We start from the raw sequence: 14,328 nt of genomic DNA on the forward strand, positions 1-14,328 counted from the left end.
AATAACAGTTTCGCCTGCAACCCTTTCCATTTTTGCTAGATGAATGAATATTTCGCCACATGCTATGTACTGAGAGATAAGGCTGTGTGAAAGCCTTCCTTCACATAGCTTGTTGGGCACACAAATTTTCTTTTAGTTGCAAACTCCACTCCATACTTATTTATGGGGTGGTACAAGCTCCAACTCGGTTTTACTGAAGAAACTGCAGGATCTTCAAACAGGCCCTAGGAAACAGACTGAGAAACCAGAGTAAAAGTTTATCATGCAACCTGTTCCCTTTGTGCTAGATGAACGAACGTCTCTCTACATGCTCAGTTCTAACAGATAAGAGTTTTTAAAAGACGTCCTTCACCTTGCTTCTTCGGAAAACTAAGTTACTTTTTGGATGAAAATTCCAAACCATACATATATATGGGGAGGTCCCAGGTCCAACACCGTTTTACAGTTTAAACTGCAGGAACTTCAAACAGGCACTAGGAAATAGACTGAGAAACCAGAGTAAAAGTTTCTCCTGCAACCTGTTCCATTATGCTGGATGAACGGACGTCTCTCCACATTCTCAGTTCTGAGAGGTAAGTGTGTCTTAAAGACGTCCTTCACCTTACTTCTTGGGAAAACTAAGTTAATTTTTAGATGAAAACTCCACTCCATACATATATATGGGGAGGTATTAGCTCCAACTCCGTTTTACAGTGAAAACTGCAGGTAATTCAAATCGGCACTAGGAAACAGACTGAGAAACCAGAGTAAAAGTTTATCCTGCAAACCGTTCACTTTTTGCTAGATGAACGAACGTCTCATCACATGCTATTTACTGAGAGATAATGCTGTGTGTAAGCCGTCCTTCACCTAGCTTGTTGGGAACACTAATTTTTTTTATTTGCAAACACCACTCCGTACATATATATGGGGAGGTAATAGCTCCAACTCCGCTTTACAGTGAAAACTGCAGGAACTTCAAACGGCACTAAGACACAGACTGAGAAACCAGAGAAATTTTCTCCTGCAACCCGTTCAATTTGTGCTAGATGAACGAACGTTTCTCCACATGATCAATTCTGAGAGATAAGTGTGTGTGAAAGCCGTTCTTCACCTAGATTTTTGGGAACAAAATGTTACTTTACAAGTGCAAACTCCACTCGAAACGTTTATATGGGGAGGTAATAGCTCCAACTCGGTTTTTCAGTGAAAACTGCAGGAAATTCAAACCGGAACTAGGATTCAGACTGAGAACCCAGAGTAATAGTTTCTCCTGCAAAAAGTTCCCTTTGGGCTAGATGAACGAGCGTCTCGCCACATGCTAGGTACTGAGAGATAAGGGTGTGTGAAAGACTTCCTTCAACAACCTTGTTGGGAACTCAAAGTTTATTATAGTTGCAAACACCATTCCATACTTATGTATGGGGAAGAACTAGCTCCAACTCGGTTTTACAGTGTAAACTGCAGGAACTCAAACCGGCACTAAGAAACAGACTGAGAAACCAGAGAAAAAGTTTCTCCTGCAAACTGTTCCATTTGTTCTAGATGAACGAACGTCTCTCCACATGCTCAGTTCTGAAAGATAATTGTGTGTGAAAGCCGTCTTTCACTTAGCTTGTTTGGAACACAAAGTTACTTTTCAGGTGCAAAATCCAATCCATAAATATATATGGGGAAGTAACAGGTCCAACTCGGTTTTACAGTGAAAACTGCAGGAATTTCAAACCGGCACTATTCAACAGACTGAGAAACCAGAGTAACACTTTCTCCTGCAACCTGTTCCATTTGTGCTAGATGAACGAACGTCACTCCACATGCTCAGTTCTGAGAGAAAAGTGTGTGTGAAAGCCGTCCTTCACGTAGCTTTTTGGGAACACAAAGTTTATTTTCAGGTTCAAACTCCACTCCATACATATATATGGCGAGGTACTAGTTCCAAATCCGTTTTACAGTGAGAACTGCAGGAACTTCATACCGGCAGTATGAAACAGACTGAAAACCCAGAGTAAAAGTTTCTCCTGCAACCCGTTCCCTTTGTGCTAGATGAACGAACGTCTCTCCACATGCTCAGTTCTGAGAGATAAGTGTGTTTGAAAGCCGCCATTCACTTGCTTGTTGGGAAAACTAAGTTACTTTTTAGATGAAAACACCAATCCATACATATATATGGGGATGTACTAGCTACAAATCCGTTTTAGACTGAAAACTGCAGGAAATTCCAAACGGCACTAGGAAACAGACTGAGAAACCAGAGTAAAGTTTCTCCTGCTACCCGACCCATTTTTGCTAGGTGAACGAACGTCTCTCCACATGCTCAGTTCTGAGAGATAATTGTGTGTGAAAGCCGTCCTTGACCTTGCTTGTTGGGAAAACTAAGTTTTTTTAGTTGCATCACCACTCCGTACATATATATGGGGAGGTAATAGCTCCAACTCTGCTTTACAGTGAAAACTGCAGGAACTTCAACCTGCACTAAGACACAGACTGAGAAACCAGAGAAATTTTCTCCTGCCACCCGTGTAATTAGTGCTAGATGAACGAAAGTTTCTCCACATGCTCAGTTCTGAGAGATAAGTGTGTGTGAAACCGTTCTTCACCTAGCTTTTTGGGAACACAATGTTACTTTTCAGGTGCAAACTCCACTCCATACATATATATGGGGAGGTAATAGCTCCAACTACGTTTTACAGTGAAAACTGAAGGAACTTCAACTGGCACTAAGAAACAGACTGATAAACCAGAGAAATTTTCGCCTGCAACCCGTTCCATTTTGCTAGATGAACGAACGTCTCGTCAAATGCCATTTACTGAGAGATAACGCTGTGTGAAAGCCATCCATCACCTAGCTTGTTGGGAACACAAAGTTTCTTTAAGTTGCATAATCCACTCCATACTTATATATGGGGAGGTACTGGCGCCAACTCGGTTTTACAGTGAGAACTGCAGGAACTTCAAACAGGCACTAGGAAACAGACTGAGAAACCAGAGGAAAAGTTTCTCCTGCAAACTATTCCATTTGTGCTAGATGAACGAACGTCTCTCCACGTGCTCAGTTCTGAGAGATAATTGTGTGTGAAAGCCGTCTTTCACTTAGCTTGTTGGGAACACAAAGTTTCTTTTCAGGTGCAAATTCCACTCCATACATATATATGGGGAGGTACTAGTTCCAAATCAGATTTTACAGTGAGAACTGCAGGAACTTCAAACAGGCACTAGGAAACAGACTGAGAAACCAGAGTAAAAGTTTCTCATGCAAACTGTTCCATTTGTGCTAGATGAACGAACGTATCTCCACATGCTCAGTTCTGAGAGATAATTGTGTGTGAAAGCCGTCTTTCACTTAGCTTGTTGGGAACACAAAGTTTCTTTTCAGCTGCAAAATCCACTCCATAAATATATATTGGGAAGTAACAGCTCCAACTCGGTTTTACAGTGAAACCTGCAGAAATTTCATACCGGCACTATTAAACAGACTGAGAAATCAGAGTAACAATTTCTCCTGCAACATGTTCCATTTGTGCTAGATGAACGAACGTCACTCCACATGCTCAGTTCTGAGAGAAAATTGTGTGTGAAAGCCGTCCTTCACGTAGCTTTTTGGGAACACAAAGTTTATTTTCAGGTTCAAACTCCACTCCATACATATATATGGCGTGGTACTAGTTCCAAATCCGTTTTACAGTGAGAACTGCAGGAACTCCATACCGGCAGTATGAAACAGACTGAAAACCCAGAGTAAAATTTGCTCCTGCAACCCGTTCCCTTTGTGCTAGATGAACGAACGTCTCTCCACATGCTCAGTTCTGAGAGATAAGTGTGTTTGAAAGCCGCCATTCACTTGCTTGTTGGGAAAACTAAGTTAAATTTTAGATGAAAACACCAATCCATACATATATATGGGGATGTACTAGCTACAAATCCGTTTTAGAGTGAAAACTGCAGGAAATTCCAACCGGCCCTAGGAAACAGACTGAGAAACCAGAGTAAAGTTTCTCCTGCAACCAATTCCATTTTTGCTAGATGAACGAACGTCTCTCCACATGCTCAGTTCTGAGAGATAATTGTGTGTGAAAGCCGTCCTTGACCTTGCTTGTTGGGAACACTAAGTTTTTTTAGTTGCAAACACCACTCCGTACATATATATGGGGAGGTAATACCTCCAACTCTGCTTTACAGTGAAAACTGCAGGAACTTCAACCTGCACTAAGACAGAGGCTGAGAAACCAGAGAAATTTTCTCCTGCAACCCGTGTAATTTGTGCTAGATGAACGAAAGTTTCTCCACATGCTCAGTTCTGAGAGATAAGTGTGTGTGAATGCCGTTCTTCACCTAGGTTTTTGGGAACACATAGTTTCTTTTCAGTTGCCAAATCCACTCCATACATATATATGGGGTGGTACTAGCTCGAACTCTGTTTAACTGTGAAAACTGCAGGAACTTCAAACCGGCACTATGAAACAGACTGAGAAACCAGAAAAAAGTTTCTCCTGCAACCCGTTCCTTTTGTGCTAGATGAACGAACGTATCTCCACATGCTCAGTTCTGAGACATAAGTGTTTTAGAAAGCCAAACTTCACCTTGCTTGTTGGGAAAACTAAGTTACTTTTTAGATGAAAACTCCACTCCATACATATATATGGGGAGGTACTAGCTCCAACTACGTTTTACAGTGAAAACTGCAGGAAATTCAGACTGGCACTAGGAAACAGACTGATAAACCAGAGACATTTTCGCCTGCAATCCGTTCCATTTTGCTAGATGAACGAACGTCTCGCCACATGCTATGTAGTGAGAGATAAGTCTGTGTGTAAGCCGTCCTTCACCTAGGTTTTTGGGAACACATAATTTCTTTTCAGTTGCCAAATCCACTCCATACATATATATGGGGTAGTACTAGCTCGAACTCGGTTTAACAGTGAAAACTGCAGGAACATCAAACCGGCACTATGAAACAGACTGAGAAAGCAGAGTAAAAGTTTATCCTGCAAACCGTTCACTTTTTGCTAGATGAACGAAAGTCTCGTCACATGCTATTTACTGAGAGATAACGCTGTGTGAAAGCCAACCTTCACCTAGCTTGTTGGGAACACAAAGTTTCTTTAAGTTGCAAACTACACTCCATACTTATATATGGGGAGGTACTTGCTCCAACTCGGTTTTACAGTGAAAACTGCAGGAACTTCAAACCGAAACTAGGAAACAGTCTTGGAAACCAGAGTAAAAGTTTATCCTACAACCCGTTCCTTTTGTGCTAGATGAACGAACGTCTCTCCACATGCTCAGTTCTGAGAGATAAGTGTGTGTGATAGCCGTCCTTCACCTTGCTTGTTTGGAACACAAAGTTTTTTTTCAGTTGCAAACAACACTCCATAAATATATATGTGGAGGTAAAACTCCAACTCGGTTTTAGTGTGAGAACTGCAGGAAATTCACACAGGCACTAGGAAACAGACTGAGAAACCAGAGTAAAAGTTTCTCCTGCAACCTGTTCCCATTATGCTGGATGAACGAACGCCTCTCCACATTCTCACTTCTGAGAGGTAAGTGTGTCTTAAAGACGCCCTTAACCTTACTTCTTGGGAAAACTAAGTTAATTTTTAGATGAAAACTCCACTCCATACATATATATGGGGAGGTATTAGCTCCAACTCGGTTTTAGTGTGAGAACTGCAGGAACTTCAAACCGGCACTAGGAAACAGACTGAGAAACCAGAGTAAAAGTTTATCCTGCAAACCGTTCACTTTTTGCTAGATGAACGAATGTCTCGTCACATGCTATTTACTGAGAGATAACGCTGTGTGAAAGCCGTCCTTCACCTAGCTTGTTGGGAACACAAAATTTCTTTAAGTTGCAAACTCCACTCCATACTTATATATGGGGATGTACTTGCTCCAACTCGGTTTTACAGTGAAAACTGCAGGAGCTTCAAACCGGCAATAGGAAACAGACTGAGAAACCACAGTAAAAGTTTCTCCTGCAGACTATTCCATTTGTGCTAGATGAACGAACGTCTCTCCACATGCTCAGTTCTGAGAGATAAGTGTGTGTGAAAGCCGACCTTCAGCTAGCTTGTTGGGAACACAAAGTTTATTTTCAGTTGCAAACCCCACTCCAAACATATATATGGGGTGGTACTAGCTCCAACTCGGTTTTACAGTGAAAACTGCAGGAACTTCAAACCGGCACTAGGAAACAGACTGAGCAACCATATTAAAAGTTTCTTCTGCATCCCGTTCCCTTTGTGCTAGTTGAATGAAAGTTTCTATACATGCTCAATTCTGAGTGATAAGTGTGTGTGAAAGCTGTACTTCAGCTAGCTTGTTGGGAACACAAAGTTACTTTTCAGGTGCATACTCCCTTTCATACATATATATGGGGAGGTACTGTTTCCGACTCGATTTTACAGTGAAAACTGCAGGATCTTCAAACCGGCACTAGGAAACAAACTTTTAAACCAGAGTAAAAGTTTCTCCTGCAACCCTTTCCTTTTGTTGTAGATGAAAGAACGTCTCTCCACATGCTCAGTTCTGAGAGATAAGTGTGTTTGAAAGCCGTCTTTCACCTTGCTTCTTGGGAAAACTAAGTTACTTTTTAGATGAATAATCCACTCCATACATATATATGGGGAGGTAGTAGCTCCAAATCCGTTTTAAAGTGACTACTGCAGGAACTGCAACCTGCACTAGGAAAAAGAGTGAGAAACCAGAATAACAGTTTCGCCTGCAACCCTTTCCATTTTTGCTAGATGAATGAACATTTCGCCACATGCTATGTACTGAGAGATAAGGCTGTGTGAAAGCCTTCCTTCACATAGCTTGTTGGGAACACAAAGTTTCTTTTCAGTTGCAAACTCCACTCCATACATATATATGGGGAGGTTCTAGCTCCAAATCAAGTTTTACAGTGAGAACTGCAGCAACGTCAAACAGGCACTAGGGAACAGACTGAGAAACCAGAGTAAAAGTTTCTCCTGCAAACTTTTCCATTTGTGCTAGATGAACGAAAGTCTCTCCACATTCTCAGTTCTGAGCGGTAAGTGTGTTTGAAAGACGTCCTTCACCTTACTTCTTGGGAAAACTAAGTTAATTTTTAGATGAAATCCCCACTCCATACATATATATGGGGAGGTATTAGCTCCAACTCCGTTTTACAGTGAAAACTGCAGGAAATTCAAACCGGCACTAGGAAACAGACTGAGAAACCAGAGTAAAAGTTTCTCCTGCAAACCGTTCCCTTTGTGCTGGATGAACGAACGTCTATCCACATGCTCAGTTCTGAGATATAAGTGTGTGTGAAAGCCAAACTTCACCTACCTTGTTGGGAACACAAAGTATCTTTTCAGTTGCAAACTCCACTCCATAAATATATATGGGATTTTACCAGCTCCAACTCGGTTTTACAGTGAAAACTGCAGGAACTTCAAACCGGCACTAGGAAACAGACTGAGCAACCAGAGTAAAAGTTTCTCCTGCAACCCGTTCCCTTTGTGCTAGGTGAATGAAAGTTTCTATACATGCTCAGTTCTGAGAGATATGTGTGTGTGAAAGCCGTACTTCAGCTAGCTTGTTGGGAACACAAAGTATCTTTTCAGATGCTTACACCCTTCATACATATATATGGGGAGGTACTATTTCCGACTCGATTTTACAGTGAAATCTGCAGGAAATCAAACCGGCACTAGGAAACAGACTGAGAAACCAGGGAAATTTTCTCCTGCAAACCGTTCCGTTTGTGCTAGATGAACGAATGTCTCTCCACTTGCTCTGTTCTGAGAGATAAGTGTCTTTTAAAGCCGTCTTTCACCTAGCTTGTTGGGAACACAAAGTTTCTTTTCAGGTGCAAACTACACTCCATACATATATATGGGGAGGTAACAGCTCCAAATCTCTTCTACAGTGAGAACTGCAGGAAATTCAAACCGGCACTATGAAACAGACTGAGAACCCAGAGAAATAGTTTCTCCTGCAACCCGTTCCTTTTGTGCTAGATGAACGAACGTTTCTCCACATGCTCAGTTCTGAGAGATAAGTGTGTTTGAAAGCCGTACTTCACCTTGCTTGTTGGGAAAAATAAGTTACTTTTAAGGTGAAAATTCCACTCCATACATATATATGAGGAGGTAATATCTCCAACTCCGTTTTACAGTGAAAAGTGCAGGAACTTCAGACTGGCACTAGGAAACAGACAGAGAAACCAGAGTGAAAGTTTCTCTTGCAACCCGTTCCCTTTGTGCTATATGAACGAACGTCTCTCCACATGCTCAGTTCTGAGAGATAATTGTGTGTGACAGCCATCCTTGACCTTGCTTGTTTGGAAAAGTAAGATTTTTTTAGTTGTAGACTCCACTCCATACATATATTTGGTGAGGTAATAACTCCAACTCCGTTTTACAGTGAAAACTAATGGAACTTCAAACCGGCACTAGGAAACAGACTGAGAAACCAGAGAAAATTTCCCCTGCAACCCGTTCCCTTTGTGCTAGATGAACGAACGTCTCTCCACATGCTCAGTTCTGAGATATAAGTGAGTGTGAAAGCCGTCCTTCAACTAGCTTGTTGGGAACACAAAGTATCTTTTCAGTTGCAAACTCCACTCCAAACATATATATGGGGAGGTACTAGCTTCAACTCGGTTTTACAGTGAAAACTGCAGGAACTTCAATCTGCTCTAGGAAACAGACTGAGAAACCAGAGTAAAAGTTTATCCTGCAACCCGTTCCCTTTGTGCCGATGAAAGAACGTCTCTACACATGCTCAGTTCTGAAGGATAATTCTGTGTGAAAGCAGTCCTTGACCATGCTTGTTGGGAACACTAAGTTTTTTTTAGTTGCAAACTCCACTCCATACATATATATGGAGATGTAAAAGCTCCAACTCCGTTTTAAAGTGAAAACTGCAGGAAATTCAACCGGCAATATGAAACAGACAGAGAAACCAGAGAAATTTTGACATGCAACCCGTTCCACTTGGGCTAGATGAACGAAATTCTCTTCACATGCTCAGTTCTGAGAGATAAGTGTGTGTGAAAGCCGTCCTTCAACTAGCTTGTTGGGAACACAAAGTTTCTTTTCAGTTACCAACTAAAAATCCATACATATATATGGGGAGGTACAAGCTCCAACACGGTTTTAGACTGTAAATTGCAGGAACTTCAACCCGGCACTAGGAAACACACTGAGAAACCCGAGTAAAATTTTCTCCTTCATCCGGTTCCGTTTTTGATAGATGAACATACGTCTCTCCATATGTTAAGTTCTGAGAGATAAGTGTGTTTGAAAGCCGTCCTTCACCTAGCTTGTTGGGAACACAAAGTTTCTTTTCAGATACCATCTCCAATCCATACATATATATGTGGAGGTACAAGCTCCAACTCGGTTTTACTGTGAAAACTGCAGTAACTTGAAACCCGAACTAGGAAACAGACTGAGAAACCAGAGTAAAAGTTTGTCCTGCAACCCGTTCCCTTTGTGCTAGATGAACGAAAGTCTCTCCACATGCACAGTTCTGAGAGTTATGTGTGTGTGACAGTCGCCCTTCAGCTATCTTGTTGGGAACACAAAGTTTCTTTTCAGGTGCAAACTACACTCCATACATATATATGGGGAAGTAATAGCTCCAACAATCTTCTACAGTGAGAATTGCAGGAAATTCAAACCGGCACTATGAAACAGACTGAGAACCCAGAGAAATAGTTTCTCCTGCAACCTGTTCCCTTTGTGCTAGATGAACGAACTTATCTCCACATGCTCAGTTCTGGGAGATAAGTGTGTGTGAAAGCCGACTTTCACCTAGCTTGTTGGGAACACAAAGTTCCTTTTCAGGTGCAAACTCCACTCCATACATATATATGGGGAGGTACTAGCTCCAAATCAGGATTTACAGTGAGAACTGCTGGAACTTCAAACAGGCACGAGGAAAAAGACTGAGAAACCAAAGTAAAAGTTTCTCCTGCAAACTGTTCCATTTGTGCTAGATGAACCAACGTCTCTCCACATGCTCAGTTGTGAGAGATAAGTGTGTTTGAAAGCCGTACTTCACCTTGCTTGTTGGGAAAACTAAGTTACTTTTAAGATGAAAATTCCACTCCATACATATATATGGGGAGGTACTAGATCCAACTCCGTTTTACAGTGAAAAGTGCAGGAACTTCAGACTGGCACTAGGAAACAGAGTGAGAAACCAGAGTAAAACTTTCCCTTGCAACCCGTTCCCTTTGTGCTATATGAACGAACATCTCTCCACATGCTAAGTTTTGTGAGATAATTCTGTGTGACAGCCATCCTTGACCTTGCTTGTTGGGAACAGTAAGAATTTTTTAGTTGCAGACTCCAATCTATACATGTATATGGGGAGGTAATTGCTCGAATTCCGTTTTACAGTTAAAACTACTGGAACTTCAAACCGGCACTAGGAAACAGACTGAGAAACCACAGTAAATGTTTCACCTGCAAACCGTTCACTTTGGGCTAGATGAATAAAGTCTCTCCACATGCTCAGTTCTGAGAGATAAGGGTGTGTGAAAGCCGTATATCAACTTGCTGTTTGGAACACAAAGTTTCTTTACATTTGCATACTTCACTCCAAAAATATATATGGGGATGTATTAGCTCCAACTCGGTTTTACAGTGAAAACTGCAGGAACTTCAAAACGGCACTAGGAAACAGACTGAGAAACCAAAGTAAAAGTTTATCCTGCAACCCGTTCCCTTTGTGCTAGATGAACGAACGTCTCTCCACATGCTCAGTTCTGAGGGATAATTGTGTGTGAAAGCAGTCCTTGACCATACTTGTTGGGAACACTAAGTTTTTTTTAGTTGCAAAATCCACTCCATACATATATATGGGGAGGTACTAGCTCCAACTCGGTTTTACAGTGAAAACTGCAGGAACTTCAACCGGCAATATGAAACAGACTGAGAAACCAGAGAAATTTTCTCATGCAACCCGTTCCCTTTGTGCTAGATGAACGAACGTCTCTCCACATGCTCAGTTCGGAGAGAAAATTGTGTGTGAAAGCCGATCTTCAGCTAGCTTGTTGGGGACACAAAGTTTATTTTCAGTTGCAAACTCCACTCCATACATATATAAGGGGTGGTACTAGCTCCAACTAGGTTTTACAGTGAAAACTGCAGGAACTTCAATCCGGCACTAGGAAACAGACTGAGCAAGCAGAGTAAAAGTTTCTCCTGCTACCCGTTCCCTTTGTGCTAGTTGAATGAAAGTTTCTATACATGCTCAGTTCTGAAAGATAAGTGTCTGTGAAAGCCGTACTTCAGCTAGCTTGTTGGGAACACAAAGTATCTTTTCAGGTGCTTACTCCCCTTCATACATATATACAGGGAGGTACAATTTCCGACTCGATTTTACAGTGAAAATTGCAGGAAAATCAAACCGGCACTAGGAAACAGACTGAGAAACCAGAGTAACAGTTTCTCCTGCAACTCGTTCCCTTTGTGCTAGATGAACGAACGTCTTTCCAAATGCTCAGTTCTGAGAGATAAGTGTGTGTGAAAGGCGTCCTTCACCTACCTTGTTGGGAACACAAAGTTTCTTTCCAGTTGCCAACTCCAATCCATATATATATATGAGGAGGTACTAGCTCCAAATCTTTTTAAAGTGAAAACTGCAGGAAATTCAAATAGGCACTAGGAAACAGACTGAGAATCCACAGTAAATGTTTCACCTGCAAACCGTTCACTTTGGTCTAGATGAACAAAGTCTCTCCACATGCTCAGTTCTGAGAGATAAGTGTGTGTGAAAGCCGTATTTCACCTTGCTGTTTGAAACACAAAGTTTCTTTAGAGTTGCAAACTTCACTCCAAAATATATATGGGGAAGTACTAGCTCCAACTCGGTTTTACAGTGAAAACTGCAGGAACTTCAAACTGGCACTAGGAAACAGACTGAGAAACCAGAGAAAAGTTTTTCCTGCAACCTGTTCCCTTTGTGCTAGATGAACGAAAGTCTCTCCACTTTCTCAGTTCTGAGAGAAAAGTGTGTGTGAAAGCCGTCTTTCACCTACCTTGTTGGGAACACAAATTTATTTTCAGGTGCAAACTCCACTCCATATATATATATGGGGAGGTACTAGCTCCAACTCGGGTTTACAGTGAAAAATGCAGGAACTTCAAACCGGGAGTAGGAAACACACTGAGAAACAAGAGTATAAGTTTCCCCTGCAACCTGTTCCCTTTGTGCCAGATGAACGAACGTCTCTCCACATGCTCAGTTTTGAGGGATAAGTGTGTGTGAAAGCCGTCTTTCACCTAGCTTTTTGGGAACACAAAGTTTCTTTTCAGGTGCAAACTCCACTCCATACATATATATGGGGAGGTACTACCTCCAAATCAGATTTTACAGTGAGAACTGCCGGAACTTCAAACAGGCACTAGGAAAAATACTGAGAAACCAGACTAATAGTTTCTCCTGCAATCTGTTCACTTTGTGCTTGATGAACGAATGTCTCTCCACATGCTCATTTCTGAGAGATAAGTGAGTTTGAAAGCCGTACTTCACCTTGCTTGTTGGGAAAAATAAGTTACTTTTTAGATGAAAAATCCACTCCATACATATATATGGGGAGGTACTAGCTCCAACTCCGTTTTGCAGTGAAAAGTGCAGGAACTTCAGACTGGCACTAGGAAATAGAATGAGAAACCAGAGTAAAAGTTTCCCTTGCAACCCGTTCCCTTTGTGCTATATGAACGAACGTCTCTCCTCATGCTCAGTTCTGAGAGATAATTGTGTGTGACAGCCATCCTTGACCTTGCTTGTTGGGAACAGTAAGATTTATTTAGTTGCAGACTCCACTCCATACATATATATGGGGAGGTAATAGCTCCAACTCCGTTTTACAGTGAAAACTATAGTAACTTCAAACCGGCACTAGGAAACAGACTGAGAAACCAGAGAAATTTTCCCCTGCAACCCGTTCATTTTGTGCTAGATGAACGAAAGTCTCTACACATGCTCAGGTCTGAGAGATAAGTGTGTGTGAAAGCCGTCCTTCACCTAGTTTGTTGGGAACAGAAAGTCTCTTTTCAGGTGCAAACACCTCTCCAAACATTTATAAGGGGTGGTACTAGCTCCAACTCGGTTTTACAGTGAAAACTGCAGGAACTTCCAACCGGCAAAAGGAAACAGACTGAGCAACCAGAGTAAAAGTTTCTCCTGATACCCGTTCCCTTTGTGCTAGTTGAATGAAACTTTCTATACATGCTCAGTTCTGAGAGATAAGTGTGTGTGAAAGCCGTCCTTGACTTTGCTTGTTGGGAACACTAAGTTTTTTTTTTAGTTGCAGACTCCAGTCCATACATATAATGGGGATGTACTAGTTCCTAATCGGTTTTACAGTGATAAATGCAGGAACTTCAAACCTAAACTAGGAAACAGTCTTGGAAACCAAGTAAAAGTTTATCCTGCAAACCGTTCCTTTTGTGCTAGATGAACGAACGTCTCTCCACATGCTCATTTCTGAGAGATAAGTGTGTGTGATAGCCGTCCTTCACCTTGCTTGTTTGGAACACAAAGTTTCTTTTAAGTTGCAAACAACACTCCATACATATATATGTGGAGGTAAAACTCCAACACGATTTTAGTGTGAGAACTGCAGGAACTTCAAACAGGCACTAGGAAACAGACTGAGAAACCAGAGTAAAAATTTCTCCTGCAACCTGTTCCCATTATGCTGGATGAACGAACGTCTCTCCACATTCTCAGTTCTGAGAGGTAAGTGTGTCTTAAAGACGTCCTTCACCTTACTTCTTCTGAAAACTAAGTTAATTTTTAGATGAGAACTCCACTCAATACATATATATGGGGAGGTATTAGCTCCAACTCTGTTTTACAGTGAAAACTGCAGGAACTTCAAACCGGCACTAGAAAACAGACTGAGAAACCAGAGTAAAAGTTTATCCTGCAAACCGTTCACTTTTTGCTAGATGAACGAACGTCTCGTCACATGCTATTTACTGAGAGATAACGCTGTGTGAAAGCCATCCATCACCTAGCTTGTTAGGAACACAAAGTTTCTTTAAGTTGCATACTCCACTCCATACTTATATATGGGGAGGTACTGGCTTCAACTCGGTTTTACAGTGAGAACTGCAGGAACTTCAAACAGGCACTAGGAAACAGACTGAGAAACCAGAGTAAAAGTTTCTCCTGCAAACTATTCCATTTGTGCTAGATGAACGAACATCTCTCCACGTGCTCATTTCTGAGAGATAATTGTGTGTGAAAGCCGTCTTTCACTTAGCTTGTTGGGAACACAAAGTTTCTTTTCAGGTGCAAATTCCACTCCATACATATATATGTGGAGGTACTAGTTCCAAATCAGGTTTTACAGTG

Source organism: Camelus dromedarius, chromosome 35 (assembly GCF_036321535.1).
Source record: "Camelus dromedarius isolate mCamDro1 chromosome 35, mCamDro1.pat, whole genome shotgun sequence".
Taxonomy (NCBI): Eukaryota; Metazoa; Chordata; class Mammalia; order Artiodactyla; family Camelidae; genus Camelus; species Camelus dromedarius.